Source organism: Corapipo altera, unplaced genomic scaffold (genome assembly GCF_003945725.1).
Source record: "Corapipo altera isolate COAL_440 unplaced genomic scaffold, ASM394572v1 1, whole genome shotgun sequence".
NCBI classification, from domain to species: Eukaryota; Metazoa; Chordata; class Aves; order Passeriformes; family Pipridae; genus Corapipo; species Corapipo altera.
The window spans coordinates 16,533,175-16,545,819 of record NW_020884873.1 but is presented as its reverse complement, the minus strand read 5'-3'; positions in this window follow the sequence as shown (position 1 = coordinate 16,545,819).

Sequence of the window (12,645 nt, the reverse complement as noted above, 5' to 3'; positions counted from 1 at the left end):
TTTTGCATGGCTTTTCTGGGAATGTTTGCCCTTCCTACCGCTTTCCTGTGATGCCGGAAGCCTTCAGGTGTCCCTCAGCTAGGACCACCACCTGGGCTTTAAGGATGAGTCACCCTCTCTTCCCTTGCTTTCCTCAGTCTTCTCTTTGGCAAGGACTGGCAACAAACAGCAGGAATGAATCAGAGACCAGGACAGCTGAGGGACCAGAAGCCCATCCCTGGGCATCCCAGCATATGTGTCCCAGCCGTAGCACCATGGGGGACTGGGCATTGCCCATCACTGAGTGACAAGGACTGGTGACCCCAGGGGACAGAGAAATCTCCAAGTCATCTCACTGGAAGCTGTGCTTAAGATGTCCCTTCCCAAAAGGGCTGAATTCCAGCTGTGGTCTTTTCCAGCACCAAAGGGACATCCCTGGGGCTTCCTCTGGACAGAGGAAGGATCCCTTCCTGCACCAAGGATTTGTGCCCAGGACAAGAATAAAACACCATCTGCTTTGGCCTTCTTGCTCCATCCACCATCCAGACTTTTCTCTTTATTTTTTTTTTTCTCTCATTTGCTTCTTCACACCAAGGTGTAGACCCTGGCCTGGATGTCTGTCCCCACTTTGAAGAGTTGGCAGGTTATTCCTCTTGAACTGCCAGATTAAATGGCCAATCTTCCTGCTGTTGTCGAGGGGGTGTAGGCAGGAAGGTGTGGAGCTGGGGCACCACCACAGCCCAAATCTCCAGCCAAACTCTTTATCAGTCACATCTGCTGAGGAGGCAAGTGCTGTCTTGCTCTGGGATTCCCGAGCACTGTGCAGCTGAGACTCTCTTTAGAAAATTGGCACTGGGTTGAGCCTTACTGGATCTGACTGCTAGCAACTCTTCTGACTTATTCCCACTTCCCAGAGAGCCCATGACACGCTTGTACCCCATGTGCCACACTGCTAGGATTGGTCACTGGAGGCATCACAGCCACAAAAATGTGGGCAGGGGAAAAAGTTTGGCAAGCAAGATTTTTTGGACTGTGTCATGCAGGGGACAAGAGGATTGGACTAAGCCATCAGAGTCGTTGTCTTTGAATTTAGAAAAGGCAGCCAGAAATCAGCCTCTTCTTCTGGAGATTGTTCAGATAGTTACAGAAGGTACTCGTGGTTTGGTAGTGCTGTTCCTCTGTGCCTCTTTTCCCAGAGCTCTGCTCATTTCAAACCCATCAGGTAGTAATGCTCGTTTCAAACCCATCACATAATAATATTCATCATCATCACATCTGTGGAGGCAGGAGATGGACTCAGGGCCCCTGAGAATTAAGAACATGGCCTGGCTATGGAGAGCCTGCAAAGCCCAGGCTGGAGACAGCATGGGCAGGAGTTCAGATGCTTCCCGCTCCCTCTCAGGAAGGTAGTGCTGCAGTGAAATGCTACCCAAATATTCTGCCATCTTTATCAGCCTTGGCTTTATTACCCATAATCTCACTCCCCTTTTCCGAATTGCTCCTCAGGTTACAGCCACTGATGTTAATCAGTGGGTTGTCATGCAAGGAGACTCGAGGACATGGGTCAGATAGTGAGGAAGGAGAGGGGGCCATGCCTGGGCTGTTCCTGTGGGAGCCCACCAGAGAAGGTGGCAGGTGTGGGTACACGCCCAGGGGGATGGGTGCAGGGGTGGCTGTGGCTGACCCTTCTGCAGGCAGCTCAACATCCCGGTAAGGTGCCCAAGACTCACATTATCTCTAATGAAAGGCAAACAGTAAGGGGAAAGTGAGAAGGAATTCCTCATCTGAGAGGGTTCTTATCACCTTTCCGCTTCCCTTGCCCTGGAGAGATAGGGCAGCAGCTCAATGCTCTGTTGTTCCTCAGCGGGCCTCTCCTCCCCCACCTCCATCCACATGGGGATGTGATGGGGGCTCCTGCCCCCACAGCCCACCAGGCACCCCTAGGCACATACTCCTTGCTATGTCTGAACCTCTGCCCTTACCTGCATGTCCACAGCACCTTTGGGTTTTGCAACTCTCGTCAAGCACACACCGGCAGTCCCCGAGGGAACAGAGAGCCTTTTGCTTTGCTTTGGGAGTACCACGGTTTTGTGCTGGTCCCAGCACACTTGCAGCTGGGTGGCCAACGTGGACAATTCATGCTGACCCCAGCCACATTACGGTGATATACCTCACTGCAACCTTGACAGGCAACACATAAATGAGGCTGAGAAATAAAACTCAGGCTCCTATCAGCCCTGCAGTGAGTCGCGGTGTACTTACACAGTGACCAAAAGTAATTAAACCTTTGACAGAAGCACGATGGATCAAACTTGCTGGCTGAGGATGGGAGGAGGCAGCTGCAGGTGGTTCAATGCCCCTATAGCAGTGAGGTCCTCAAGGCAGGCAGAAGAGCTGAAATAGTCTGTGACAGTGTGAGGGAGAGGCAGAGATGAGGGAGACCCATGCTCTGTTCTGACAGCAGCAGGAAAAAAATGCTGGTCAATATCATTGTGAAATCTCAGGGCTCTTTCCACCTATCCCTGTAAGAAGAGTACTTGGGAAAGATTTTTGCAGCACACCAGCTGCCAGAAATGGCAAAGCTATTGATCATCAGGTTACAGAGCTATGTCATAAAATCATGTGAATCCAACGAGTGAACAGATGGCCAGTCTGAGTAGGGATGAAATTATTTTGTAGCAGATCTGACAAGCAGCTCGATTCAGTGTTAGTGCAAGAACCAGATTTGATTTGGCAGAGAAGACAGGGTGCTTGCAAGGCTTGGTAGTGCCACATTTATTCAGCTCTCAGATTTTTATTCATCCTGAGGTTGTTATGCTCGAGTTGGGGATGCACTCACAACTCAGCTGTGATTCAATGCAGTTCCCAAGTATTGGTATCCAGTTTCATTTTAGATGCACTAGCGTATGCTGCCTGGCCTCCAGCTGCTACTCCAGACAGGTCTTGGTCTCCAGTACATTCTGTGACAGATCTGCCAGCCCTCTTCATGCATCTCAGATACCCTAAGACATCTCAAATGGCTCTAAACTACTTAATTTTGGCAACAGGATCCCAGGATTATGTATTCATTGAAGAAAGTACTTAATTGTGCTTAATTTTTGTCCTTTTCTGATAGCGCTTTGGGGATTTTAGGTAGCATAAGCAAACCTCTGAAGAAGTAGTCATAAGGCAATCAGAATAAAAGGGTCTGTTCAGCGCAGGGATGGGGGACAAAATCTTTGTAGAGCCAAAGTCAAAGAAAGTGCAAATATTTCCACTCAGTTTTCTCATGTTGGAGGTTGCAAGGACCCTTTTCTCAGTAACTGAGGGCTTTCACAGAAGCATGTATCCGAAGATCTTGAGAGTTCAGAAATGCCTGCGGCTGACATGCTGATTTGGAATAAAACTGATCAGAATCATAACTGGAGCCTGAAGAGGAAATCAGCCAAAGAGAGGAACTCTGACCCAAAGAACAGCCACTGAGGCTCCTTGCAGAGTCAAGCCCTGTGAAGGTAGAGGGATATTTGTAGCTGAGAACAGTCTGTTTTCAGAGCTGTCTCATTCTGGTACTGCTAAAGGAGAATGCCTGGGAAAGTCCCCTTATTTTTTCGTTGCAGAGGAGATGGTGCCAATGTACAGAAGCCTGGCAAAGTGCAAGGGCAGGTTCAAGCAGGTTCAGTCAGGGGAAGTTGGGCTCTGGAGGATTTACCAGATCTGTGCAAGTAGAGAGCTCTGCTCTCCTGGGGTTTCCTGCTGGCAACATGCTTTGGTGGACCTCCTTCTGGAGGCAGTTTGGAAGAGTAGGTCTGCCTTACCCCTTCATTCCTTATTCCTCTGCCTTACAGAGGAAGGATATGGAGAATTTTGGGAGGCGATAGCTATAGCTTTTGTAGAAGGATTCCGAAACAGAGAAGTCTCCTGGAGATTTGCAGACATATCCAGGGGCACAGCAAGGTTCCACAGGGTCTGAGGCAAAACCCAGGTCTGTGATCTTTCCTAAATGAGGATGTCTCATAATGTAATGAGCCAGGCCTCTCTCAAGAGGTACCCAGGGGCAAACTGCTCTCACTTTTCTTTCTCCCCTGCCGCCCTGCCCACCCTCCAGCTCATCCTGGGCATGTTAAATGAATTAAAATTAAATGAATCTCTAATTTATCTCCATTCTATTCTCCCTGGAGAATGGTTGTCCCAGGGTGATCCCTCAGATAATGAGAACTTCTTTTGAAAATTAAAAAATACTTGTTACAGAAACCCCAAAACCAAATGCCCTGAGATTAACGAGGAGAAAAAAATCTGGTAAATGCAAATTTGCAGAGATTAGCAGCTGTTCAAATGCAAGATGATCACCCAATGGCATATGCTTCCAGAGCATTGACTAAAGCCCTACAGAACTATGAATAGATTAGGAAAAAATGCTGGCAATTGCTTGACTCTGTGAGTGGTTTCATGGATATCCTTTCAGACACCCACCCCGGGCTGGTGAACCCTGTGCTACAGAACCCAGGGTGGGACTCACGACCCAGACATGTGATCATGAAATTGGAGGAATATTTGTTACTGAAATTCCAGTGTATTTTCCAGAGAGCAGAGATGAGGGGAAAGGAAATGACTGCCAGAATGGCTCCAGCCCTGCTTCTTTGTGAAGCTTCAGTAAGAAGCACAAATGACCCAATGTTAACAGGCCAGGGAGAGATCTTACTCAACAGGCATAAAAATCCTTGGCACTGTGAAAGTAGCACCTCATTGGGACGATAAAGGTGATGGGATCCCCTGCAGAGGACATTCCTTCACCATGTGGCACTGCAGGAGGTCAGACATAGTAAATCACAGCACTTGTCTGGGGACTGGGACGTGTAAGAGGAGACTAGGTGATGTCGGCTGTAGGTGTGGTGCTAAAGTCATTAAAGCTGCAAGTGCTGCTGCATTCAAGATGGGAAGAAGAGAGAATAGCCAGCATGGGAAAAGCAGATTGCATAGGAAAGCCTTGAGCTTTCTGGTGTTAGATAATTCCCTACAAGGGTCCAGGTGCTGCCCACACAAACGCAAGCTTAACTCTGTGGAAACTGGGCAATTCCTCACTGCATACAGACACAAAACCTTCCCCAAGAAGGAGGCAATCCAGACCTTCTCCAACATCCTTACCCCTTTTATTCCCTCATCACCCTCTGCCCTCTGCTCCCTCTTCCCTTCCCCATGCTCAGTTGTTCCAGCAGCAGCCTCCATGCTCGCTGCAGCCTGCGTGCCTGGCTTGGGTGACCTTTCCCCAGGACAATGGCTGCTATTGACTCCATGCAGGCATGGCCAGCAATGGCACAGAGCTGCAGACGCAACGGTCCCATCACTGCAAAGTGGGTCCTGCCCAGCACAGCTGGGAGCGGGGGAGGCTGGCCTGGGAAAAAGGCTTTAGCCACGAGACTGCCTTTCATTGCACTCGGTGGCTCGTGCGTCACACAGATGGCTCCGTGGTTAGATACGCTTCTTAGCCCATTTAGTCCCACTGCGAGGTGCCAGAACCTCAGCACCAGAAATTAAAGTCCATAACAGGGCTTTAGGAGCTGACAGTGGTGGTAAATACCTTCCCATGTGCCCACGCACCATAACAGCTTTGCTAGGGAAAAAAACCCGTCTCAAATAGCTTCAGAGAGATGGATACTTTGATTCACCAAATCCTTTGTAGCTGGGGTACCATGACAGGGTAGTTGTCCTTTTGTAGGCTTTTTCCACACAGAGTCTTGTGGATGTGGAACAAGAAGGCAGGGACCAGTTTATCAACAAAACCCCACTACTGACTCTCTCTGCAGGGCTTGGGGTGTCTGCTTCCCCACATCTGCTGTGGGCTAACAATTCCTCCCTGTCTCATCAGGGATGATAAATGAGTCAGTGCACACACAGAAATTTCAAGATGGAAATTGATATCTGAATGCTGTGGTGATGATGAATATTGCTATTGTTGCTACTATTGCTAGTGCCAGACAGGACCAAAGGATCTGTTCTGTATAACTCATGATCCCTCCCCCAAGCCCCTTCCAGCTTGCCCGTGTTTTTACAGAAACATCGGCCTGAGCTTGGCATTTCTACCCAGCACTACCTCTCAGCAAAAGTCACAGGTCTTTATTATTCAGAGCCCATTGCTCTACCCCTGCCTGAGCTAAAACAGGACCAGAGAACACCTCGCTGCCACCAGCTCCTGACAAGCCCAGTCCTCAGCAGAAGGAGGTCAGCATCAGTCCAGATTTGAGCTGCAGCAAAGGTGCAAATGAAGGGGAAGCCTGCTCCTTCAGCATGCTAGCTTGAACATCAAAGGCAGAGAGAAGGACTCTTGTAGTCCCACCTACACTGAAACCTCTCAATCCGGAAGACAAGGCAGGAAAACAAATACATAATGTTAATATACTGAAGTCTTTAGATTGGTAATTTCCATCAGTGCTAAAGGCAATGTCTCTGGAAACATGTGGAGTCAGGCAGGAACCTCGAACGAGGAAAGGCACCACATTAGAGACATGTACTGATTAGTCCGTCATTGGCAGGTTTTAAAAGGTGCTCACCACCCCTGGCTAAGCCTGCAGCTGGAGTGCCCCTACACTGGCTCTGTTCCTGGGTAGAAAAGCTCCAGAAGGAAAGGAGCATCCTCTGTCCAAATCCAATTATTTATTCCAAGCCAATCAGCCAGGTCACCCTTCAGATCACTGGTGAACCAGCCTGTCTGGGGCCAGCAAACACCTTGCTCTCAATGCCTGAAAGCTGTCACTGCCGTTATCTGCTGCTGCCCTCAGGGGTTGCTGTCTGTTGAATGAAAGAATCCCGATTACACAACACTACCTCTCCCTCCCCCTCTTTCTACCATCCTCGGTGAGAGTGGCAAGTGACTCTGTGCACATATGTCTAGTGGGGTTTAAGGCCCATATCAACCAGTCCTTGACCCGCAAGCCACTCCAGCCTGAGTTCCCACACATGTCCTTGGGAATGTACCTCCCTCAGAGGGGAGAACAGATACCTGGGATTTGCTTTGCCTGCTGGGACAGTTACCCTAAAGAGGCAGGGGAAAAGGGGGATTAATTCAGGGTTTCATTAACCTAACAGTTGATTGCAACGGAAACTTGTCCTATATGGAAATTGTGTAAGGAAACAGGCTGGGGAGGGAGAAGACAGTGGGTTATTGCAACCCTGATGCTTCTTCCAGACTTGTTTCCCTCAGCCGAGTCCCAGAAGAATGGAGCAGCTCGTGTGCATTTGGCTCCTGGCTCCAGGCTCATCAAACTCCATGTGGGCAAGGAAAAGGCAAAGCTGTGCATCACTGCCTCACATAAGAAACACAGATGATCTCACAAGCACAGATATGGGGACATGTGTGAGTCCATAGAGAACCTCCAGGACATTTGCATGGCATTGATTCCCATGCAAGAAATTATACAGCAAAAGTCTCCCTGCACACACTTATGTGGCCTTCTGAAGATGTGTGGAACATCTCTTGCTTAGAGACAGAGCCATAGATATATATATCCTATGTAGCTGCAGAAATACTCCCCAGCATGAAGGGACTGGAAGTGAGTGGTTTTAGGGTTGGTTTCCACTGATCTTAGCTTCTACTGTCAGCTAAAGGGCTGGTGCCTCCAACCCAGCCATGCCTTCTCCAGCTTCCTATGTCACGAAGAGTGAACAGGTAGCAGGGTGGCAAGTTGGAGCTGATCGGGCTGAAAACAACCCCAGCAAAAGGAATGAACTGGGGAGGGGGAAAAAAAGAAAATGCTCAGCTGAAGAGAGAGAAGAGAAGGCAGGAGAGCTGCTTTCTGCAGAAGCTTTTTTTCCAAGTGACTCGCGCCAATTTTGAAACCACACCCTCAGTCACAGACAGAGATGTAAATACGTCTGTTCCCAAGCAGAGCAGTGTAGTGGGGACACTCCTCCTCCCCAAAAGCACCCTCTTGACTGGCCTGCATGGCTGAGGCCAGCCATGCTGGGGGAGGAGGGCGGGGGAGAGGTTTTGCTCAGGAGCTTGTGGAAAGCCCTGGGAACAACTTTGGGAACATGTGAGAGCTGCAGAGGTGGAAGGAGGATTGGGGGAAGGAAGGACAAGGAAGGATGAATGAGGGAAGAAAGTAAAGACCTAATGTCACTGGAGAGGGCTTTGTGTGTCCCTAGGCTCACCTGGGACCACTACCATGGCCCTGACAACCCTGCAGAGAATCCTGCAGGGAGCAAGCAAAGGGGAAGGAGAAGGAGAGGCAAGACATGTTGGCAAGAGGGTCTGCACCATTCCTACATCTGTGTTTTCTTGAGATAAGTCTGACCTATTTGCAGTCTCTCTGAAGGAGCAGCAGGAGCCGGCCTTTACGTCTGACTTGACCTTCTATTGTGGCTCAGACATTAAAGGAGATTAAGACAGTGATCAAACAACTCCCAAACTTTGAGGCATACCCAGTATGGGGCCACAGCAATGCAGAGAAGCCCAGACTTGCCGACCACTGCCAGGTCCAAAACAGCCTGTCTGGCAGGTCCTGTCCTGTGGACTTGGGAGTCTGGGGTGTTTGAAGGGGTCTAACTCGCAGTATATGCATCTAGTGACTGTTCATCCCAAAATCCTGTAGGACACCTCTCAAAGCAAAAGCCAGCCACCACCAATGGCTTGAAGTCAAGTCCAGGTCACTGTGGCAGCTGAGCATGCCAGAAGCATCCAGCATGCTATTATTTTCTGCTTAGTTAAGACAAGTCCAGATTCAGGTAATAAATAATTGTGGAAAGAGGAGAGTATGAGAAGGATGGCAGAAAGATACCAAAATCCATGTTTCATGTACCCCTGGTTGGCTGCTTCAGTGGAAAGGACGAGGTCTTGTTGAACCTCGGAGCACAAGCCCCTTCTCAAACTGAGGAGCATTGGGTGTACAGTATGTGTGTGTGATGAATTCTGTCTCCCACTGCTCACACAAATACCTGGGCATATTGGCAAGGGTGGAAAAAAGAGGATGTGTGCTCCTTCATTACTTCTGGACTTTAGGGACATGGGCAGTCAGTTCTGGCAGGCACCTTTCCTCAGAAAAGGGGACAGGAGAAGAAAAGCAATGCCTCCAGTGAATCTCTTCAGGGGAAACATGGAGAAAACACATTTTACCTGTTTCAGTAGAATTTTCAGAGGTGTGAAGAGAAGACCGTGTCCCCTTGGCATGCCTCACATGGATGAATACTCACACTGTGTTAGATAGTCCTAATGCAGCGACCGTGGTCCTCTGCCGGCATTGCCGGCACTGCTCACAGTGGGGCGTGTGTGAGGGGTACAGGCAGCCCCGCCCAGACAGCACAAGGCCGTGGGGAGCTCCCAGGCCCCATTCATCCTGCGTGAGGTCAGGAGAGTTGCTAGTATTTGGGTGCAGAAGGTAAAGACCTGCAGGCTGGGCTTTACTTCAAGTCCAGCCAGAACTTGAGACGGCTGGTATTTAAAAAAAAAAAGTTTTGTTTGTTGTTTTTTTTAATGGCAAGAAAGCATCTTTGGATCCCAGCTGGGTCCAAGGGCCTGTGAGACGTGAGGGTATATCTGTACCACACTCCTTTATCGGGATTTTTCCATTCTCTGAGGTATCTCAACCCTCTGTCTGCCCAAGATAATGGAGAGGCAGCCAAAATGGCATTTTAAACTCTTGGCTCCCTCTACCAACAATTGGACAAAGCAAAGAGGCAGGATGGGAGAAACTGGCTTTCTGGAAACTTCTGTTAGGTGGCAAGGGGTCACACCCCCTTCCATAGAGATTGGAGTTGGGGGTCATTTTACATCTGTCTTTAATGAAGAATGGTGGGAAGGGAAATTTAGCTCCGATGAGCTAATTAAATATATATATATTTCCACTCTGTTAGCAAGGAAAAAAAAGCCTTGGAGCAGCTGCTAGGTCATTGTTTGCGAATTTAAAAATAAAAGTTTCTTGGCATAGATTTCAGAGATGGAGGCAGTATCTTGCGTTGTCATTCCAGAGGGTAAGGGAGAGCAAGTAAAAGAAGGATGAGGCCAGGCAAGGATAGTTCAGCTTGACTACGTGTTGCTCAGGTGTGTCTTGGCTTTTGAGCCTCTTTTCCCTCTGGCTGGTTTAGGTAATCAACATCCTGCCCAGGTGGTGAGCCTCACCAGGGACAGATTTACAGGCCCCACACCCTAAAGAGCTGGGAATATCCTGCCACGGGGATGGCTAATGCTTGGCAGTGCCCTGAGTACCTTGGTAGGGCTAAGTGGCCCCAACTGGGCTCACCTGGGATCACCACCTAGTTTAAGCTCCATTTAAGCTCAGGTCCAGGTACCTGCTCCTGGCCTGAGCTATGTGTATGTGTATCTGTGCCTAGCCTTGCCTCCAGTTGTCCTGGATTTCTGACTGGTTGTTCCAAGTGGATTCTAGTCCTCAGCTGGTGGTAACTTTGTCTCCAGGATGCACCTTAGATCTGTGCTTCAGTCCAGCCCTGTCTCCTGCTGCTCCTGACTGGATCTTGCCTTGTCTAAGGCCGTGACTGGAATTTGTCCCTGTCATGCTTGAGCTGGGGTCACTCTTGGCTTGTCCTCTCTTGTGGGGCAGCCCTGTTCTTGCTACTTCCTCACACTGATCACAAGCCAGACCACGGCAGGAGGCCTCATCTCCAGTGGCCTTGATGCTGGTTTTTCCCTTCCCACCCTGCTGTATCCATTAGTCTGATGCTTTCTGGCAGCAGCTGCACATGGAACGGGAGACCTGAACTTTTCCGTTCCCAAGCCTCCAGTACTGCCAATCCCTCTGAGCTGGGAATGGGCATTAAACTCACTCTCCACCAGCAAATAGGTCCTGGCTCCCTCTCATTTCTTGAGCACCATGTGCCATTCACCCTTTCTGAGAGGGAAGGAAGGGGAGTATTCCCCTGTGCCCCAGTGGGTCCAGCCCTGCTTGCCTTCTCTGCTGGCCTGCAATATGTTGGCTGTGGCTGCTCTCCCCCTCCCTGTGAGCACCTAGTGCTGCTCCTTCCCCTCTCCTGTCCCACCAATGGCTCTGGCACACTTGGTGTTCTGCCATTCTAAAGACCCTGCCCCCCAGATTCTTGGCAAAATGGAAATTAATAACAATAGTAATAAAAAAGACTTATAATCCCCCCGACAGATTATGCAGCCAGGGAAAGAAAGCAAAGTGTGGGGGGCCCACCTGCCCTCAAAGACCTGTTCCGCCTGCTCACCAACTCAGCGACCAAGCTGGGGAGGGTCAGAGGAGGCTCTAGGGAGACACTGTTCAAAGACAAAGGAGAGTGGGAAAAGTTTTCCCTGCTTCTGAGTCAATCCCGCAGCTCACCTGCCTGGATTCCATTATTGGAAAGGGCCTCCAGACACCTCGCAGATATTTTGGTAAGCTTGAGTTAGCTCCTGGTGTCCATCCCTGTGCAGCAAATGCTTCTGGCCCAAGCTGCCCTTTCCACTGACACGGAGCAATGCGGTCAATGTGCACAGTCCAGGCTTTTTTCCTCTCCAGGAGAAAGACAGAAAGGCTTCCCGTGCGTGCCCTTAAGACATGTCTGTTCGTCAAGAGGTGTTGGCTCCCTCCTCACTGTGGTTATGGAAAGGCCTTTTTGTTTAAAGAGGAAAACAAATGAATAGATTCCCCTGACACCCAGACTTATCAGGCACGAACCAAGGGAGTCCCTTGTTTAAACATTGGGAGTACATTGCTGGATAAACACCCCTCCTATTCATCTCCTCTTGGCTTTTTTCAGTTTTGTTAGGCATTTTTCTGCCTCTATTTGTTTTTAATGAGCTTCTTGCTTCTGGTCAGACCTGCTTGGGGAAAGTGGGAGGGCAGTGAGGGTCCTACAGGCCAGAGCTTCTGGGCTGGAACAGCACAGCGCTGCTCCAAGGACTTGCCGTGGCAGAGCTGTAGGAGAGGATGCCATGAGCAGATTGAAATGTATGGACAGTGTTTGGGGCATGTCAGGGTCAGGACAAGAGCAGGTTGAAGTGGGAGAGAAAGTTTCCTCTCTCATAATCTCAGGTTTCCCTCTCTTCTCTGCACATCTAAGCTGGTGAGGGAAAAAACGGTGTGCTCTCCTCCTCCCTGCCCTACAAAAACAGAGACTAGAGTCAAACTTGGAATTCCCCTCTGTCTCATCGCTGGGGAGACAGGGTCTTGGTGGTGATCTCACCCCATCAGAAATCTTTCTGTGCACAATGCTAAGCAAGCAATGAAGAGGGAGGCCGGGGAGGAGGAGGGGAGTTATGGCAGGAAACCAAGAACACATCAGACACTCTAAATTTAGATCTTTTTATTCAGCTTGGACAATATTCCTTGATTTCTCATTGTTCAGGAGAGGGCAGAGGGCAGGGGACCTATTGAAAGGCTTTGTCCTGAGAGATGCCACTTAGTCTGGGTATAAGGGGGGTGGAGGAGCCACAGATGGTGTTGCTCTGGCATGGGCAAGAGCTGCATGTCCTACAGTTCCAAATGGCCTTGGGATGGGGTGGTGGGTGGGCACCTCTGAGCAGACCTGGGACCTGTGAGGCAGAGCTCAGGGCTCCCCTCAACGCTGCACACCCAAGGTGCACTGCAAGGCAGTGTAAGGACCAGCACGAGGCCCCTCACGTGACTGGTGAGCGGTGCCTTTGCTTTGGGGCAGGTCCCCATGCCAGCGGGACGTCAGGCACAGGGTGTGTAGGATAAATACACACCCGCTCTATACGTCTCACTGCCTTTCCGGCATTGC